Here is a 17,893-nt window from a genome sequence, read left to right on the forward strand (position 1 = left end):
ACAGGGTCTCCGGTAAGCAAGCCTAAAGAGAGGATCCCGAGTGTTCAGAAGTAGGGCGAAGGAAGTGGGGACCAACCGGAAAGGAGACGCAGGGTAGCCTCCCAAGCAAGTGGTGGGAGATGATAGAAAACTGCGGCACTCGCTAGTGCACAGCACCTCGCGCCAAACTCCCGAGAGACGCGCCCCGAAAGCCTTCCTCCGTACCCGGGCTCGCGGGCCCCAGCCGAGCTACCCGGGCTCGCGGAAGCCGGGTGTCCCCGCGGGCCACCTGCGCCCGCTCAACTCGGGGTCCCCCGAGTGACCCCCGCCGCGCCTCTCACCTCGGCTCCCCCGGAGCATCCTTCTCGGCTGCCGCAGCCGCCCGGGACACGGCTCTCCATGCCCTGCGGGCGGCCGCACTCAGACGCGCTCTCCAGCCCGGGGAAGCCCGGGTGAGCGCGGAGCTGGGTCCATCCTCCCCGGGAAGCGACGGGCGCGCGTCAGAGCAGGGGGAGGAGACCGGCCCCCGTGCGGTGCGCAGACCCGCCTTCTCCCGCGGCCCCCGCCCCGCGCCAGCCCCGCCGCTCACCTGCCACTGAGCGTCCCAAGCCCTTCCTCGCCGGCTCCCTCTCCCGCCGGGGCGCTCTGTTCGCCGCCAGAACGCGTTCCGAGCAACAGCTCAGCGGAGTCGCCGCGGCGCCGACGAAGGGGAAGAGCCAACGAGCGGGCGAGCGGGGGCGCCGCGGCTAGCGGTCGCGCTTCTCCAGCCCCCTCGCTCGTCCCCCATCCCGGGAGTGGAGCCCGATCGGAGCCGAGAGCCTGGGGTCCCCGCCCTGCGGTTCGTCGCAGGGGATGGGGTTGGGGGTGGGGGTTGCTCTGTGATCAGGCCACGTTCCTAGGCAGCCGCTGCAGCTCCCTCCAGGACTCCGCCGATTCTCCAGCCTCTGCTTTTAACTAAGCCTCTACGCACACAAGTAGACAGGGCGCAGAGCCAAGCGGAGGCCGCGCGAGCTTCTTGCCCCGAGCCCCTTGGCAGAAGGGGGCGCTCTCCCCCAGCCGCCCAATCCCGCTCCAGCCCGGCTTTTATTGGCGTTACCCAGGCAAAGTTGACCTGCACCAGTCACTATTTCAATCAGCTTCTAAGCAGCCTCCTGTGCCCCCGAGGGCATGCAGGCCCCAGTTAACTTGTTTTCCCTTCTCCAGTCTTAGAATGCAGGGCAGTAGACCCTCCTGTAAATTAGAACCCGTTGTGCCGAAGAAAGCTCTTCGGGTCCTACCTTACAAAGATCTCAGAAACACCGAGTGGCAAAAAATAATTGGATTAGTCGGAAATTCTTCCACCTTGAGATTGGATTCCACTTTGTCAACGCCAGTGTGGCACGCATGTCTCCAGAGGCTTGAATGCTTGGTGGGAAGCAAGAGTGTGAAAATCACCTTCTGCCTGTCTCTGGGAGCCTGGTGCCCCAGAGCAAAGGAAGAGAACCAAATACTTGTTTTTAAAGTTTACTCTTCTTTTGAGGGGCCACACTCCTGCCCTCCAGCTAGGCGATAATAAAGCTAATGCGGCAGCTGGGGGGGGTGGATTTTTTTTCTGGTAGCTTCTGTTATTCACCCATGAAAATTTAATGATGCATTTAGGGTTATTACCTCTAGAGTCAATGGGCTAAAAATATTTAGCCTAATGCACTGCTTGTAGAGTCAGTAGGTCCGTAGCTGGTTTGTACAAAGTCATCTGGAGACCCTCCCTTCCTCCACAAAATTCACGAGCCATTACACTTATCCCATAATAACAGCTCTGTACAAATGGAGGCCCTGCAAAACTTGGCTGTCAGGCACCTCTGAAAAGATAGCAATTTACATAAAGACAAGAAAAAATCCTGAGGTCATTGGCAGGATACGATCTACTGAGAAGGGCTGATCGAAAGAAATTCCCCACAATTTGGCAGAGAGGTTCCATCTTGGTGGTTTCTGTCTACCTCTGGGGTGGCTGACAGTCTGATGGTGGGACCAGGGAATCCCCACCGGATTTCTCTCCAACTTTTACAGAAGTTCTCGAAAGTGGGAGTAGTTGGGCACCAGGTTCTATACCCCTTGTGAAGCTGAGGCTGGCTAGGGAGTAACTCAGCTGTGATCAAGAAAACATTTCACTTCCACTGTTTACAAGAGAAGTCCCTGGAGTCTGAACTCAATACCAAGAAAAGACAGAAATTCAAGCCGGGCTTCGTAGAGGAAATAGGGGAGAGTGTAGCTGAGTGTTAGTCATTTCTAAGGGCTAGTGAATGCCAGACCTTAGGTAAGCTCACTGACTTTTAACAGACTCTACCAAAACAAAATCTAAAATTCCCTGACTTAAGGACAGCTTTGAAACTGCCACACACATCCCTTTTAAGAGTACACGTTCAAGGTCTGACCGGTAGCTGCCTCCTGCCTCTTGTCTTCACCTGACATTGTGGCTACAGACATCAGAGGGAACTGGGAAACTGAGTTTGCCACGCAGTACAATGTACGAGAATGTAAAACTCTAGTCAGAGAATGTAAAATTTCTAGTCAGTGTTGGACAAAGTCCACCATGGAAACTGGGCAAATTCCCATGAAATCCATTGGGGGCAACAAGCCACAGCTGTTCCTACCTCCAGCCTGGAAGAGAGTGTGATGTATAGGCACAAGCTGCCCACTATGGGTCTCGGGACCTTCCTGGTTAAATCGAACCAAATTTAAAGGAATATTTTGTCACTCCGCTAAATGTCAAGAAATAGCTCATCTGAAAGATAAGGTGTGGGGATTTACTGCTGTTCTTTTGAAAATACCAATGTGATTTGTATTAAGTATGGCATAAAGAAAAAATCAATAAATGTGCTTTCATCATGTAATCTGAGAAGCAGCAAGCTAATAAGAATAGCCAAGGCTGTGTATATTAATCCATTACAGGTAGTTTGAGGTATTTCTCACACCACCTTTACAATATGGACTTGGAAATCTGTTGGACTTCTTCACCTCTGGCAGGTCATCTCTCTGTTCTTCTCTGGTGGTAAACACTTCACTCGGGAGATTGCAATGAGCCATGAATAAGATGCCAGGCAGAAACACGACCTGGTAGACATTGGTTCTCTTCCCAGAATACATCTCAAATAGTTCATTTTGATTCACGAAACTTCGGTGGGTTTCATTCTGTCCTTCAAGGTCTATGTTAAGACCTCTGTCCATTGGACAGAGACATAGCATAAGTAACACAAAGATGGGCAAAAAGGCAAGTTACTGAATATAAGTCATCCATCCTCATGTGATTGATGCCATCTGTCTTCCTGTGATTGACAGGCACTCAGGGTCAGTTAACACAACTGACCCCATGATTGGAAACAAGACCTGTGGTCACCTGTCATAAATTCAGTGAGTGATAGCCACTCCCCCAAAGAAAAGAACGCAGCACTGTCGGTGCCTTCTGTAAATTGTGTACTATTTAAATCCTATTTATTCCTAGAATTTCTCAAATACATGTCTGGTTTGATAGTGGATTATGGGCTCTAAGTTTGGGAGTCTTTTCTTACAGATTAATGTTGAATAGTTGGCAAGTCAGTAGTGTATATATATTTAAGGTGCACAATGTGATGTTTTGACATATGTTCACATTGGGAAATGATTAGCACTATCAAGATAATTAACATATTTATTACCTCACATGGCTGATTTTTTTTACATGTGTAAAAAAAAATCACTTCGGATCTAGCCCCTAGCAAATGTCAAGTGCATAGTACATCATTATTAAATGTATCTACCTCACCCTGTGATACACAGACCTCCAGAACGTATAACAAAGGTTAACAGGTTAACACCTTTGACAAGAATCTCCTTTGTTTTTATTTTTTACTCTGTAACTTCTGGACACTAACATTCTATTCTGATTTTGTGACCTTGTCTTGTTTAGAATATATATATATATATATATATATATATATATATATATATATATATATATATATATATTCATGCTGAATATCTTTCTGTGCCTGGCTTGTCTTCTAGCACAGTGCAGTTGCGCATCATCTTGTCACAAATGGCAGGATTTACTTCTTTTTCAAGCTTAATAATATTTCATTGTAGAAGCACACGCGCTACCCTTTCTTAATCCATGGTCAACACTGATTTACATTCCATTGATTTTTATTATGTATAGGCTGAAGTGAACAAGAATGTTCAGACACTTCCTTGAGATAATCAGTTCATTTCTTAGATTTATATACCTGGAAAGGAGCTCTCCTGTTGGCTTTTGAAGAATCTCTATAATGTTTTCCAAAATAGGTGTATTAATTCAACAATCTCACCTGCAGTAGGTGAGGTGGGAGCTTTCTTCTTTTCTACATCTTTACCAATGATGGTTATAATCTACCATAATTATATTAGCCATTGGAGCAGGTATGTAATTCTACCTCCTGTGTTTGATTCAAGACTGAGAACTTTTCTTATACCTGTTGCTATCCATGTCTCCTTGGGGGTGGGGGGAGAACATCTGTTCTGGTCCTTTATCATCATGTGGCCAAGCTGGTTACACCTTGCAAATGAGTTCTCCAAGTTTGCTCTATGTCTTGGGCACTAACCACTTATCAAATACAACATCTGAAAAGACTTCTTTCAAAGCTACCTTTCCATGACACTGATGCTTCTTCTGGCTCTGGAAAGGCTTTTGGATCTGAAGCAGCCCACTTTGTTTATGTCTTTTGTTGCCTGTCCCTTTGGTGTCCATTTTTTGTTTGTTTGCATTTTAAAAAACCATTGGGAAGACCAAATATCAAAAATGTTTAGCCAGAGGTTTTGATTTCAAAGTTTTGTGGTTCAAGTCTAATATTTAAGTTCTAATCCAGTTTGAATTGCTTTTACATAAAGTATAAAAGAAGGTTGATTTGATCTTTCTGCAAGGGAATAGTTTTCCCAGCACTGTTTGCTGTATGTATTATCCTTTCTCCTGTGTGTTCTTAGTATGTGTTCCTTTGTTTCTAGGCTAGCCCTATTGTGTTCTACTGGTCTAATCTATTCATTTTGATGAAAGTACCATATTGTTCTGATTACTATATCTCTGTAATACACTTTGAAATCAGATATGGTTGGTTCCAGTTTTAGCTTATCACAGCCTTTTGTGGTTTCATATAAATTAGGAATTTTTAATTAAAAAGTCTTGGGAAAATGTCACTAGAATTTTAATAGGATCTGGGTCAGGAGGCTGCTTTGGGTAGGATTGGCACAGTGATGTCAATTCTCCCACATGAGCTGTGTTTCCTTTAGTTTGTGCCCCTTTAATTCCTTCACTCACTGTCTTATGACTTCTGGGTAGAGATTATTCATCTCCTTGATTAAACTGACTCCCAAGTATTTGCTTCTTCTTTTTTATGCTATTGTAAATGGAATCATTTGCTTAGCTTTGGAATAGTCATGATTCCAAAGAGTTATGATGGAATTAGCCATGATTATGCAAATATAAATATACATCTAAAGTTCTGAGATTCTTACAGTTTAAATAGTAATTAGTAGAAACACCTACTGAGCTTGTCAGAGCCACCATGTACTTGAAAGATACTGCTAGAGAGTGGGTAAAGTTTCAAAGGTTAATACAGGGGCACATTAAGCTTCCGTATAAAGCCTTTTATAGATGTTCTTATCAGGCTCAAAATCTGTACTTGAGAAGAAAAAAGTCTCTCTCCTTTGTTTAAGAAATAAAATAAAAGCAACAGAAACAATCTTCGGTGTACCAGGCATGAATGTTAGATCTCAGCAGAGAGAGCAAAGGAGCTCTCTCCCTGGAAACACACCATCAAATGGCACAGGGATTGCCACTGTGATGGCTCTGAGTACAAGATGCTCAAAGAGCATCAACATCTGCATTAAACCCTGGTGTGTCGTGGGGGGGGGGGGCGGCAGGGCGGCAGGGTAACAGGTGTGTGTGTTTGTGTATGTGTGTGGGGGCGGGGAGAGACCTCATAATGAAAAGAGATCATTTTGAAACACAATTAGGTGTAGATGAATGAAGGGGGAAGGCATTTCCAACCTGAGTTTCAAGTGAGAGATGAGGGTTATGTGAAAGAAGGCACAACAGAGAGTTCTCTGTGAGGGCGCCCATGGTCGGCCCTTGAGAAGCAAGCATAAAAACATATAGGGGTCAGTTTGCTATGGTTAATTTAGCATAAAGGTAAAGGATCTACTAATTTTTTAAGGCAACTATTTAATGCTTAACCTCTCTACTTTTATTTTTACTTTTCTTCTACTTTTATTATACTTTTCTAAGACACAGGTAAAATATCCAATTGCTACTTTTCTTCTGTAGTCAAAAGGGCAATATAAATATATTTCTTCATGAAACAGAGAATGCCCTCTCTATCCTATTCTGGCCACCGTATTCCAGTGAAAGGTGGCATGGTGGAGGTACTAAGTTTGACTCTGCTCTTACAGTAGCTGTAAATGGCACCCCTTCCATTCCCCAAGAGAATGTAGGGAACATGAGGATGGCAGTTCTCCCACCAATCTTCGCTGTGTAGCTAAATGCACAGTAGAAACAAAGTGGTTGTCAGAGGGCTCTTAGGGGCCAATACAAACCCCCAATTTTCTCACTAATAAGGTAGGACTTAAGGTGGTGTTGGTGTTTGGGGAAAGGAAAAAGGAGTAGATGAAAAGAGTGAAAAGTGACTTCAGAGTCAGAAGCACAGAAGAATCACCAGCTCAGCATCCAATTCTGCAAGGATATATTGTTGATTCTGCACTTAAGGGACTGCACGTTTATGCTGTTTGCTATTGGTGGGGGGGAGGTGCTGGGGATTAGGGGTGTGGGTCTGGGGGTGGTACTCTTCCTTCTTGTGAAATAATACTTTCATTGATTTCATTGCTCTACTCTTTCCCTACTGGATCTTGTGGTTATTGGTATTGTTGTTCTGATAAAGACTATAACTCCAGCCCAGGAACAGACAGGTAATGGAAAGAAACATTTCTTTTGGTCACATCAAATTGGACATATACCGTGTACCTAGGGTAGCACAGCTGAGGAAGAAGCTCTCTTCTTGCTCAAAACTGGGAAGAAATTAGGCCTACATATAACAGTGGAGAAAAGACTTCATAGTATGAAGCAAAATAGAAGTAAGGAGACTGGGGTTAGAAAATAGAGATTTAAGAAGCCAGTCTTCTTACAGGGTTTGGGTTAGCCTTATATAAAAACAGCTACCATCTCCCCGTAACCTTTCTGTCATGTAAGTATATATCTTCTTTTACTTAAGATGATTTGAATTGTATTTTTCACTTTAATAAAAATAACTATGCTGAATTTTATAGTATGCACTTTCTATACAGCATTTAGATTAATATTTACTACACCTCAGATAAAATGCTATTTATGGTAACCCAGTATACACTACTTAGGGATAAACTGAACATAAGGTATATAAGGGTTGTTCACCAAAACTTACATATTCTGGCAAAACAAAACAAAAACAAAACAAACCAACCAACCAACCAAACAAACAAACAAAAAACAAAACCCAAAGCAGACCCATGAACATAGAGAGATATACCATGGTCATGGTTTAGAATAATCAGTACTGGTAAAATGTCAATGATTCTTCAAATTAAAATGTACATTTCATGCAGTTACAGTAAGAATTCCAATATGTTTTTTTCCCTAGGGGATATACAGTTCTGAAGTGTATGCAAGAATGTAGAGGGACTTAGAAAAGCCAGAATATTTTCAAGAAACAAGGATGCTCTGGAGGCCCATCCTACACTGATCAGAAGGGTATGATTAAGATGATGAAGATAAGTAAAATAATTAAAGCAGTAGAAAACTCAGAGATGGACAGTTGCTGATTTGTTTCCCGCCCACAGATGTTGTAGTTTAAAGGGCTGAAGATGGCCTCAAAGGCATCTTGGGGAAACAGAAAAGAGCCATAACCCACTTTGCACCGTATATAAGAACAAAAAGGTATCAGTGAACTGGTTAAGGTCCCAGAGGATGTCAAGCATAGAGGTGCGTGCCTAATCCCATCATGAAAGATGTTGAAGCAGGAGGATGAGTTTGAGGCCAGTGTGGGTTACATAGCAAGATTTTAAAATAAAATACTCTAAAGAAAGCCTTATTTTCTTCATTATTTTGGGGTATGCTCAGTTTCCATTGTAAGGATGTAAAAACCACTGAGTATAACATAATAAATTTGGCTTAATCAAAATTTAAAACTGCTGATTAATAGATAACATTAAGAAAATTAAATGGTAAGCCACGAGCCTGAAAAGAAATATTTACAGTACGCATATCTGACAAGGAACTTAAATCTTGAAAACCATAGAATCTTTGTAATTAATAATAAGAGACAACCTAATTAAAATGGACAGAAGATCTAAATAGATACTTCACCGAAGAGAACACACCAGTAAACACAAGAATGGAAAGACACATTAGTAATGGGAGAAACATACAAATATACATAGTGAGATGTTATTTCATACTCACTAAGCTGGCTACGGGCTAGTTGGATGATGATGGGGCTGGAGAAATGGCTCACCAGAGGACCAGGTTTCATTCTCTAGCACCTACAGCAGGTAGCTCACAACTGCCTATAACTCCAGCCCTAGAGGATCTAGCATCTTCTTCTGGACCCTAAGGGCACCTGCACTCAGGGGCATATACCAATATACAAACACATACACATAGTTTAAAAAATAGTAAAAGTGACTCTTTAAAAAGTCAGATGACATTAAATAATTTTGGTGAAGTTATACAACTCTGGTGCATTACTGGTATATGTGTAAAATGATTTTATCTTTTCAAAAATTACCGGGCCCAATCTTATCAACTTACACAATACCTACTTTGTGAATGCTTCTACAACTTACATGTTTAATTCTCCTATGTGTTTACTAAAACATGCATACATGTACATTGGAACACGCACCGGAGCTCTACTCACAATAAGTAAAACTGTAAACAATTCAAAAGGTCATGTCCAATAGAATGATTAAACAAGTCACCAAATTCATGACTTGCATACTGCAGAGCAAGAAATAAAGTACTTTACAGACACGTGTAGCAACATGGATAACTATTAAAATCATATTGAGGGAAAGAAAGAAACCAGGCCTAAGAGAAGACGTTCTTATGATTCCATCTATGTGAAAACGGAGAGGAAGCAAAATAAATCTACAATGAGAAAAATGAGAATACCAGTCATTACCTTGGAGAGGAATTGACCAAAAAAAGAGAGAACAAGGCAGTTTCAATGGTAATGGAATGTAATACATATTTTAACATCGTGTTTATAGAAACAAACCTTGGTGAAAGCTGATCTGCACATCAGTGTGTGCCTCTGTTACTTTAAACATCATTTAAAAAGAGAAGATACAAGAAAAAAAAATATGGAACAGCCAACCATCCCTTAACAACTGTTGTGTGTTCCTCTTTATCATGGCCAACCCAGACACTTATGCTAATCATACAAGCACTGAAAAAAATACTCTGTTCTCAATGTAAAAAGAATGCTCTGTCATGCATAGCACTTGGACTGCAATGGATGTGTAAAATGTGTCCTCTAAATTACATTAATACACCAAAGATCAGATCAGAACAGAACCACCCTCCAGAAAATAGAAGCATTGCCTGGTGATGAAGTAGATGTCATCAGAAGGCAAAGAATATCCTGGCACGGGAGTTAATCAAATACAGACTAGATAATGGCTTGGCAGGAATTCATAGAGAAATTCAAATTCAAGATGGTAAAAAGGAATGGAGAAAGGGTCTTCATCAATAAGACCTTAGCTTCTCCTTCCAAAACTGATATCTAATATTCTTTGATGGATTCATAAGCTCGGAAGCCATAGTCATGTTTTAGATGGCTGTCTGCTCCTCTTCCCCACTGCCACCCACAAGCAATGATGCCGCCCCAGTTTTAGACCAGAATATATGAGTTGTACCATTCAATTTGCATGAAAACCTCACAAGGAAAAAGTCACCACTCTTTTCTAGAAACATACTGATGCAAATCACACTTTATAAAATATTTTTTTAAATAAAAAGAATGTAATTGCTCATTGAATTGTAATATGAATGCAAATTAACTTACTGTAATTATACTGTGCAATTTTCTACTTAAAAAAACTTGGAAAATGGAAGAGACCTGATAAGTAATTTGAACCATAATTCTTCATTGTGTTCCTTCATTATGCAATGGTTACCATAAGCAATTTGCTGTTTTAATGTAGGAGTTTTTTTTTTAGTTCATACCTTTACATTGGCGAGACGCAAATGAGACCATTCAATATAGACAGATAGCTGTCTCCCCTCTCCATAAGTGCATTGCAGAAATAATCAAGATAAAATTAATACAGCACTAGGGAATTTCTGAAGGATGCTTAATACACTCTCACTGAGGAACCTCTGTCCCATCATGCGTCTCTCTACCTTTACTCCCTCAATATATTTTAAACAACCAGGGGGATCCTATGCAATTGGGCACTGGGTTATCAGCTTCTATAGCTTAATGGCAAGACTTGGGCAGAGAAGTAAGGAGAAGTGGTTCTAGTCTCAGCTCTGCTACTAATTAATCCTGTGACCTTCCTCATTCTAGTTTTCTTTTCCCACACCTGTAAATTGAAAGGTTGGGCTAGGTGAATTTCAGCTTCCGTTACTTCTCTTAGTTATGACTCTATAGTCACCCTCCTCTTTGCAACATGAGTGACAGGAAATTAATTTCTTTCTTAGAATTAATGAGTGTCTGAATGAACTGCAATCTCTTTAGTTTAGTCATTCATCGCTAAAGAATGCCTAATACAAAGATCATCTGTGATGATGCACATGTAAAAAAAAATAACAATTACCTATTTTTATGCTAATAATAATTTGCATGTGTGGTTCCCTCCATGCAAATCCTGTTAATTGAAGGCAGAGAGAGAGAGAGAGAGAGAGAGAGAGAGAGAGAGAGAGAGAGAGAGAACGAGCACTGAGGATATCATTAACCACATGGTGCCCTGGAAAAGGAGTTGGTCATACTTGGAATTATAAGATTTCAGTGGCTAACAACACACACTAAGCCTTGGCAATTCTGTCTCTTAGATGGAATGGCCTCTGCTACATCTCTGGATGCTGTGAGAGTTGGACACACAAAGAGTAGAAAGTCACTGGGTCACCTGTATGTGTAAACGTTTCATCTAATCCTCTCAACAACACCACAAAGTAACTTTTATTATCTCTATTTTACAGTGGGAGAAAATAGAACTTGAATTACTTGTACAGGGTCACAGCCTATGACACAGTACATACTGTCTATCCAGGGGGCACATAACATCCTTTCATCTTCTGGACTTCATAACAATATGTGTAGTTAATTTTTTTCCCATGGCATCTATGATCCTCATAGAGAAAGAAAACTATTTCATCTCTGTGCAGCTAACAGTACCATGAGCTCCTGTTCCCTCAGGTGTGGAAGGTACCATTTTTACAAGGGACACTCGTTTGCTTTTTCTTCACTTGGCATCGCCCTGCTCTTGCTCAATTTCGTCCAGCCTAAAAAACTCATTTCCTAGTTGAGGAAGTATGCAACCTCTGATGCTGACCATAGCGTGGACTCTGGGTTAGAGCATAGTTTTAAGGTTGTGTTACTCATTACATCTCCTCTTCTTGGTCACAGGTGCTGATTCGGGGTAGGCAGCAAGGTTAACTTTGTCTAGCTAGAATGAGTCTCAGGAAAGAGAGCAGAATGCCTACATTTTATCTTTTCCTATATATATTTTTTTCCATACTGAGGATGAAATTCAGGGTCTTGGGCATGCTAACCATGTGTTCTATCACTGAGCTACATCCTCAACCCTCTTTCCAAATTTTAACAAGGAAGACTATTGCCCAAGAAGCAACGTATTAGGCTCTGAAGGGAGGAGATCAAAGCAAAGCGATGGGAAGAAATTTCATACCTTTTGTGCTGAGTGACAGCCTCTAGGCAGCATCTCCTTAAGAACAATTTGAGCCAACATAGCCCTTTCAACATTTAAGCCTGTGTTATATGCAGGGTTTTTTTTTTGTTTGTTTGTTTGTTTGGTTGGTTTTGGTTTTTACTTTCTACCAAAACTTGGTAAAAAGTAGTTTGAAAGACCCAGTGAGGTTGTGAGTCAAACTGTATCAGGTTCAATCATGGCGATTGTCTGAACAATGCCATTGACCATTGAAGTAAAAGAGGAATTGGTCACCTTCCACAAGCCTAATGCCTGAGTCTTATGGAGATGTTAAGATGCCTACGGTGAATGAGTTTCTTCCACTGCTCTGCCACTTCCTCTTCTAACAGACTCATTCATACATCCCGGGTCAAATAGCACCAGAGCCATGGCTCTTTCATGCCTGCCTTTAATTGCTCCCCGCCAAGCTCATGCTGTGTTCTTCTCTAGGATCCTCCTTCCCGGACCTCGTTTACTGCAATCCCTTCCAATCTGAAGCTTCGTTTAAATGAAACCTCCTCTGATCTTTTCTTCCCCCCTCCCCCTTCTTGTCTATATTGTGGCCGCCTGCTTACAGTCTTGATTCCTGCCATGGGTTGGAGCAATTTTCTACATGGCTGGCTCCCCATTGAGATTGTAATCTCCCAGAGTAGATGTTAAGCTCCTTATAAATGGAGATAGAGCTGGTTGTAACATCTGCCACAGCAGTAGTGTCCAAGTCCATTCAGTCAATGTGACCAGAAGTCTCCATTGGCAAACATCAATCAAAGGTACTTAGGACATAGAAACTCCTTCCAAACAGGATGCCCTGACTGCAGTCTAACTGGAGCTTATGAAGAAACACAGGGTATCCATAATACAGCAAAGGAGGGAAGCTGAGGTGGAGGGAGGGAGGGACCAGGGGAATTAAGCAGGAGTATACCATTTGAAATAGAGCCATCTTTCTAATCTTAGTTCTGGTGCTATGCGATATGAAACTAAGAGTCCGATTGCATTTATATACTAATGGTCACTATAAAGATAGCTGCACTTGTGGAGTAGGGATTACAAATTTTAAGAAGCTTGTTATATTCCTTAGCACACGAGAGCTGAGTAAGTCTGTGACATCAGGGACGTGCTCCTACAGTTGTCATTCATTTGGACATGAACTTCTTTCTTGGATTCTCCTGGCCCCCTCTACAAAAACGATCTGTGGGATAAAAAACCCTCATATTCTAGCACAAAACCACAGCAGTTTTGTCCGTACTGATGACAATTCTGGTCCACAAAGTTCCTAAATGAATGCCCTAGTCCTGCTTGATAAGTGTTAAGAAATCTATATTTATTTAATCATTTTGAGTGAGATATTTTACCCTGAAACCAGCAACTGATCCTAAGATTGCATTGTCTGCACACATTGGCTTGGATGGTGAATCCCAGAAGAGAAGATTCCAGCCGATACCTACAACCATGCCCTTCTCATACAACTATATACTCTTGTCCTCCTGAGGGGGAGGAAAAAGACAGATGTATCTGCCATGGCCAGAGTGCTAATGACTCTGGGCACTGCCCTTGGAGGAGAGCTGACCATGTGAGTGACAATTACCACATGAGTATTCATGGAAACTATTTTGAAAAGTGCTATTCTAGGTGATTGGACAGTAACAAGGGCTTTTGAATATTCGAAGCATGGGGCCATGTATTTGTAGTAGATGTATTGGTTTAAGAGCAGGAAGAGCGATTTCTGTGTTCAACCCTCCATGGATTCATGTATTCCTTATGTATCCCCACACTGCTTAGTATAATATACTCCGATAAAAGCCTACCACCTATGAACCTCAAGAAAATAAGAGCATGACATATTGGGCATTCATTTAAAAATATAGTCAAGCAAGGATCGTGGGCATGTAATGTCAATTCCAATATAAAGTTAACTTAGGCTGCAAATTACTGAAAGAAGACAGATGATCACTAGGGACCTTCATTCTGGATTTAGTGATCCATAATATTTACGCAGTTTAAAGACAAACGAGTCTGTACTCCCTGATTTTGCGGACTGATCTGGGTTGGTCTGATGCTGTGCAGGTGGGTTTGCAGTAGAAAGACCCAGAACAAGGGAAGAACTGAGTTACTGCTGTTACCAAAGACTAAGAGAAACAGGGCATTAAACCATAAACACTTATACTTCTCTTCGTTGGGCCCTTCTTGAACACAGAACACCCTGAGCACTTTCACACATCTCCATGTTTTCTTTAGGCTTCTCATTTGGCATGAAATGGCCTTTTAAACCATTTTGCCTATTCTGATGGTTATCTTTGTCAGCTTGAGAGATTTTAGAGTCACCAAATAGACACAGTTTTGGGCAGTCTGTGAGGATCTTCCTAGATATTTAGCTGAGAATGGATGATGTACCCTGGATGTGGGCAGCAACATCTCATGCACTGGGGTCAAGGACAGATAAGGAGGAGGAACTGGGCCCCAGCATCTCTCTCTCTTCTTCTTGGCTAAGGTCACAGTGTGAGCAGCAGGGTCACATCACACTGTGGTGAAATAACCTGTCAAGTAAACTCTTCCTCCCTTGAGTTACTATTGTTCATTGTTTTGCCAAAATTAATAGACCTACCTAACTTTCTTGAAGTCCAACCCAGATGTAGCTTCTTTGGCCCTCTGCTTACCCTACTCTTTGTTTCTCTTCTAAGTATTACTCAAATGTCTTGTGAATTTCACTGCTATTGTCATTTGTTTAATGCCTGTCATTTCAGCAGAACAGAAGTCCTCTTTGAAGCTTCCCTCTGCCTCACTTCTGTAAAAGCAGGTCCATCTCAAGACAGGCCATTCCTTTCTCCAGTATGTCACTCAAGACCATAACTTTCCTTCATTACCTGCTTTCACCCTGGCCATGCCACGGCCACTCACTACTTAGTACTTTGTGGTTTCCTCTCTCTCTCTCTCTCTCTCTCTCTCTCTCTCTCTCTCTCTCTGTCTCTTTCCTGCAACATACACTGTAAAGATCAGTCACAGTAATACTTAAAAGACATAATCTATCACCTTATACTCTGTGTTCAAAACACACCCAAGGTCCCCTTTGCACTTAGGTTTGTACCATTCTGACAAAGGCTTCAAGTGATGTCACTTAGAAATAGCACACTTTATTCTCTCTTATTCTGTGCAGTCTAGACTCAGTGGCCTTCAGGCTCTTCTATAAGTACCCTCACAGGCCTTGGTGAGTAAGTGTAATGTTGCTTAAGATGGCCTAACCAACTTCTCCATCAACTTCTCTGAAAATCCCCAATCGCACATCTACATTGATCAGTTTAAATGTCATTTGATCAGAGAATTCTGACCTACCTCTTTCTTTATTAATGAGATCCCTTGGTTATAATTTTTCAATGCATCTTCCAATTTCCTTTCCTAGACCTCACTGTTATTTATAACTAGGTATTTATAACTAAATATAAAATACAATAATATAAAAATAAATTTTATAATAACTTAAATATCTACCCTCCTGCAGACTCTAGGCTCCCTAAAGTTCAATCAATGTTTTTGTTTACATGTTTGTTTATTTGGTCATTGTGCAGCTTGAATGAGGGTGAATGAAAATGTAGAACCAGATCCTAACTCCTGGAATGTGTAAATGCTAGGTAATAAGAGTCTGCCAATCTAATTAAGCTATCATATTGAAATAAAGAATATAATATTGGATTTTGTAGGTAGGCCCTTAATCCCATTGCACAATCACAGGTGTTCTTAAAATACAAAACACACAGAGATTCAAGGATGACTGGGGAGAAAGTGACTCACAGGGCAGAGACTGAAGTGATGTGACCACAAGATGAGGAATGGCTGAGACTACCAAAAGCCACTAAGAATGGGCAACAGAATACAGCTGTGCTAACACCTGCAGAAGTCCAAGAGAATACACAGCTGCTGTTTTAAGTGAACAGATGGCTGTTTTAAGTGATGGCTTGCTACAGTAACTCTAGGAAACCAACATGTTCTGTCACTTGTATATTCTGAGTGCTGGCTAGTAATTAATATCTCTAAATTGTTTTAAGATTTATTATATGCATAGAAGTGTCTTGCCTGCATGTATGTATGTATAACTTATGAATGCCTAGTGCCCATGACAGTCAGTAGAGAGCATCAGACTCCTTAGAACTGAAGTTCATAATTATTATGACCCACCCAGTGGGTTCTGGGAACTGTATTCAGAACCTCTTCAAGAACAAGTTCTCTTAACCACTGAGCCACCTCTCCAGCACTCAGTAACTATATCATAAATGAATGAAGATGTGAGTATTCAGTGAAGAGAAATCACACATTCAATAGTCATACCAGAAACTACCACAAAAGAAAAATCAGGACGGATTCAAGTTAATAATCAGCTTGTAATAAATTAGAATTTGTTTTTACAAAACTGTAGGTACTAAACATATGCAGAGGTAGGTTACATATGCAGAGAAAGAGTAAAAAGCTAGGCAACTTCCTTCTTTTATAAAAGAAGATTACAGAATTGAGAAATGTTATCTGACTAACCCCAAAGTCACCCAGCCAGCTCAGGCAGAGGGAAGTTGCATTTGCTTATACAATTCCCACACTGGCAGCTTCTACCATATCTTCCTTAAATACAACTGTATCAGTCTAATTAAAGGCATTGGGCAGGTTGCTGCTGTCTCCAGTCAAAGATACCAGCATTCATAAACTAGTTAGTATGTGTAGGTCCTCACTGATAATGAAATAAAAATTTAAGCCAATCTCAAGAACTGTAAGATAAAAAAATACCCATTAACATCCCAAGGAATTCAAGGGGGAATATGCACGCTAGACAGGCATTTACTATTCTGTTACTTGATTTAATTATGATTTCACTTCTAGCATTCAAATAATAAGAAATTTATCAGGCATTATCTCTTCATTTAAGAATTTACCCAAAATATATTAAAAGCATAGAATAAGCCAACTCCAGAAGTGAGATCTTTGCCACTACATTCGTGATGCAGATGACTCTACCTGAAGAGTCTCTAACAATTACAGTTTACATCTAATGCATAGTACATGGATGATGGGGATTGGGGGAATCCACAAAACTAAAAACAAACAAATGAAACATTCTTTTCTGTCAACACAAAACTCACATTTGCTCTTCTTTCAGTGTATGAGAATGAACAGTGTTCTGAAAATCAGAATACCTCATGCTGTAACTCACAATCTTGTTCAGCCATTCAGTGACAATTTAACCAATATGAATGCCAGTGTACATTTCTAGTAGTCCATCTTTAATCTAAATGCACCCCTACACTATGTCTATACAGTACTTGTCAGTGAAATTAACTGTGGCCGTGGAGGTGGCTCGGTGGGTACTTCACTTGCCATGCAAGCAGGAGGTCCTTAGATAAAATCCTCAGAACACATATAAAGCCAGGGACTGTAGCACACATCTGGAATCCCAGTACTCTTGCAGTGAGATGAGAGATGGGGCAAGGGAATCCTATGAAGCTCACGCACAGGCCAGTGGGCATGGTGTACACAGCAGGGAACAACAAAGAGTGAGACCTTGTCTCAGACAGGATTAAAAAAAGGAGCAATACCCAGGGTTGTTTTCTGATCTCTACATAAACTCAGACAAATGCACTCAGAAATACACACATCACGCACGCGCGCGCGCGCGCGCGCGCACACACACACACACACACACACCTCACACACATATACACCACACCCACACACCCCTATACACACTCAAGCTACATAGTGATTCCTAGAGCCTGACATGTTATTTCCTTCAGTGACTAAGTCTCAGGAACCTAGTTATACTTGAAAAAAGAAATGCAGAAGGTCATTTAGTCAAGACCCCTGCTGCAGACCCAGCCTTACATACCCACACCTCTTTAGTCACTCTTCCCTTAAGTACACTCAGGACTGAAGCCTTTCAGATCAGCCCTGGAATCCATTGCTCTGAACAGCTATGGCTAGCTCCATTTACAAAGTC

At 41.5% G+C, this 17,893-nt stretch overlaps 1 protein-coding gene across 6 annotated transcripts in view; it reads right to left on the minus strand.

Annotated features, from left to right (window-relative positions):
- Positions 1 to 17,893, minus strand: part of Dab1 (DAB adaptor protein 1) — a 1,102,742-nt gene that overhangs the window by 391,553 nt on the left and 693,296 nt on the right. For 2 of the 6 annotated variants that reach the window (XM_076934563.1, XM_076934562.1), the window contains exon 1: positions 321 to 483. The exons of 2 other annotated variants lie outside the window; for them this stretch is intronic. The gene's annotated coding sequence lies outside the window, so the exon portion shown is untranslated. Of the gene's footprint in view, positions 1 to 320; positions 485 to 568; positions 1,012 to 17,893 lie in introns of those variants that run through there. 2 more of the 6 variants (XM_076934560.1, XM_076934559.1) reach the window with 2 other exon arrangements.

This window comes from Arvicanthis niloticus, chromosome 5 (genome assembly GCF_011762505.2).
Source record: "Arvicanthis niloticus isolate mArvNil1 chromosome 5, mArvNil1.pat.X, whole genome shotgun sequence".
NCBI classification, from domain to species: domain Eukaryota; kingdom Metazoa; phylum Chordata; class Mammalia; order Rodentia; family Muridae; genus Arvicanthis; species Arvicanthis niloticus.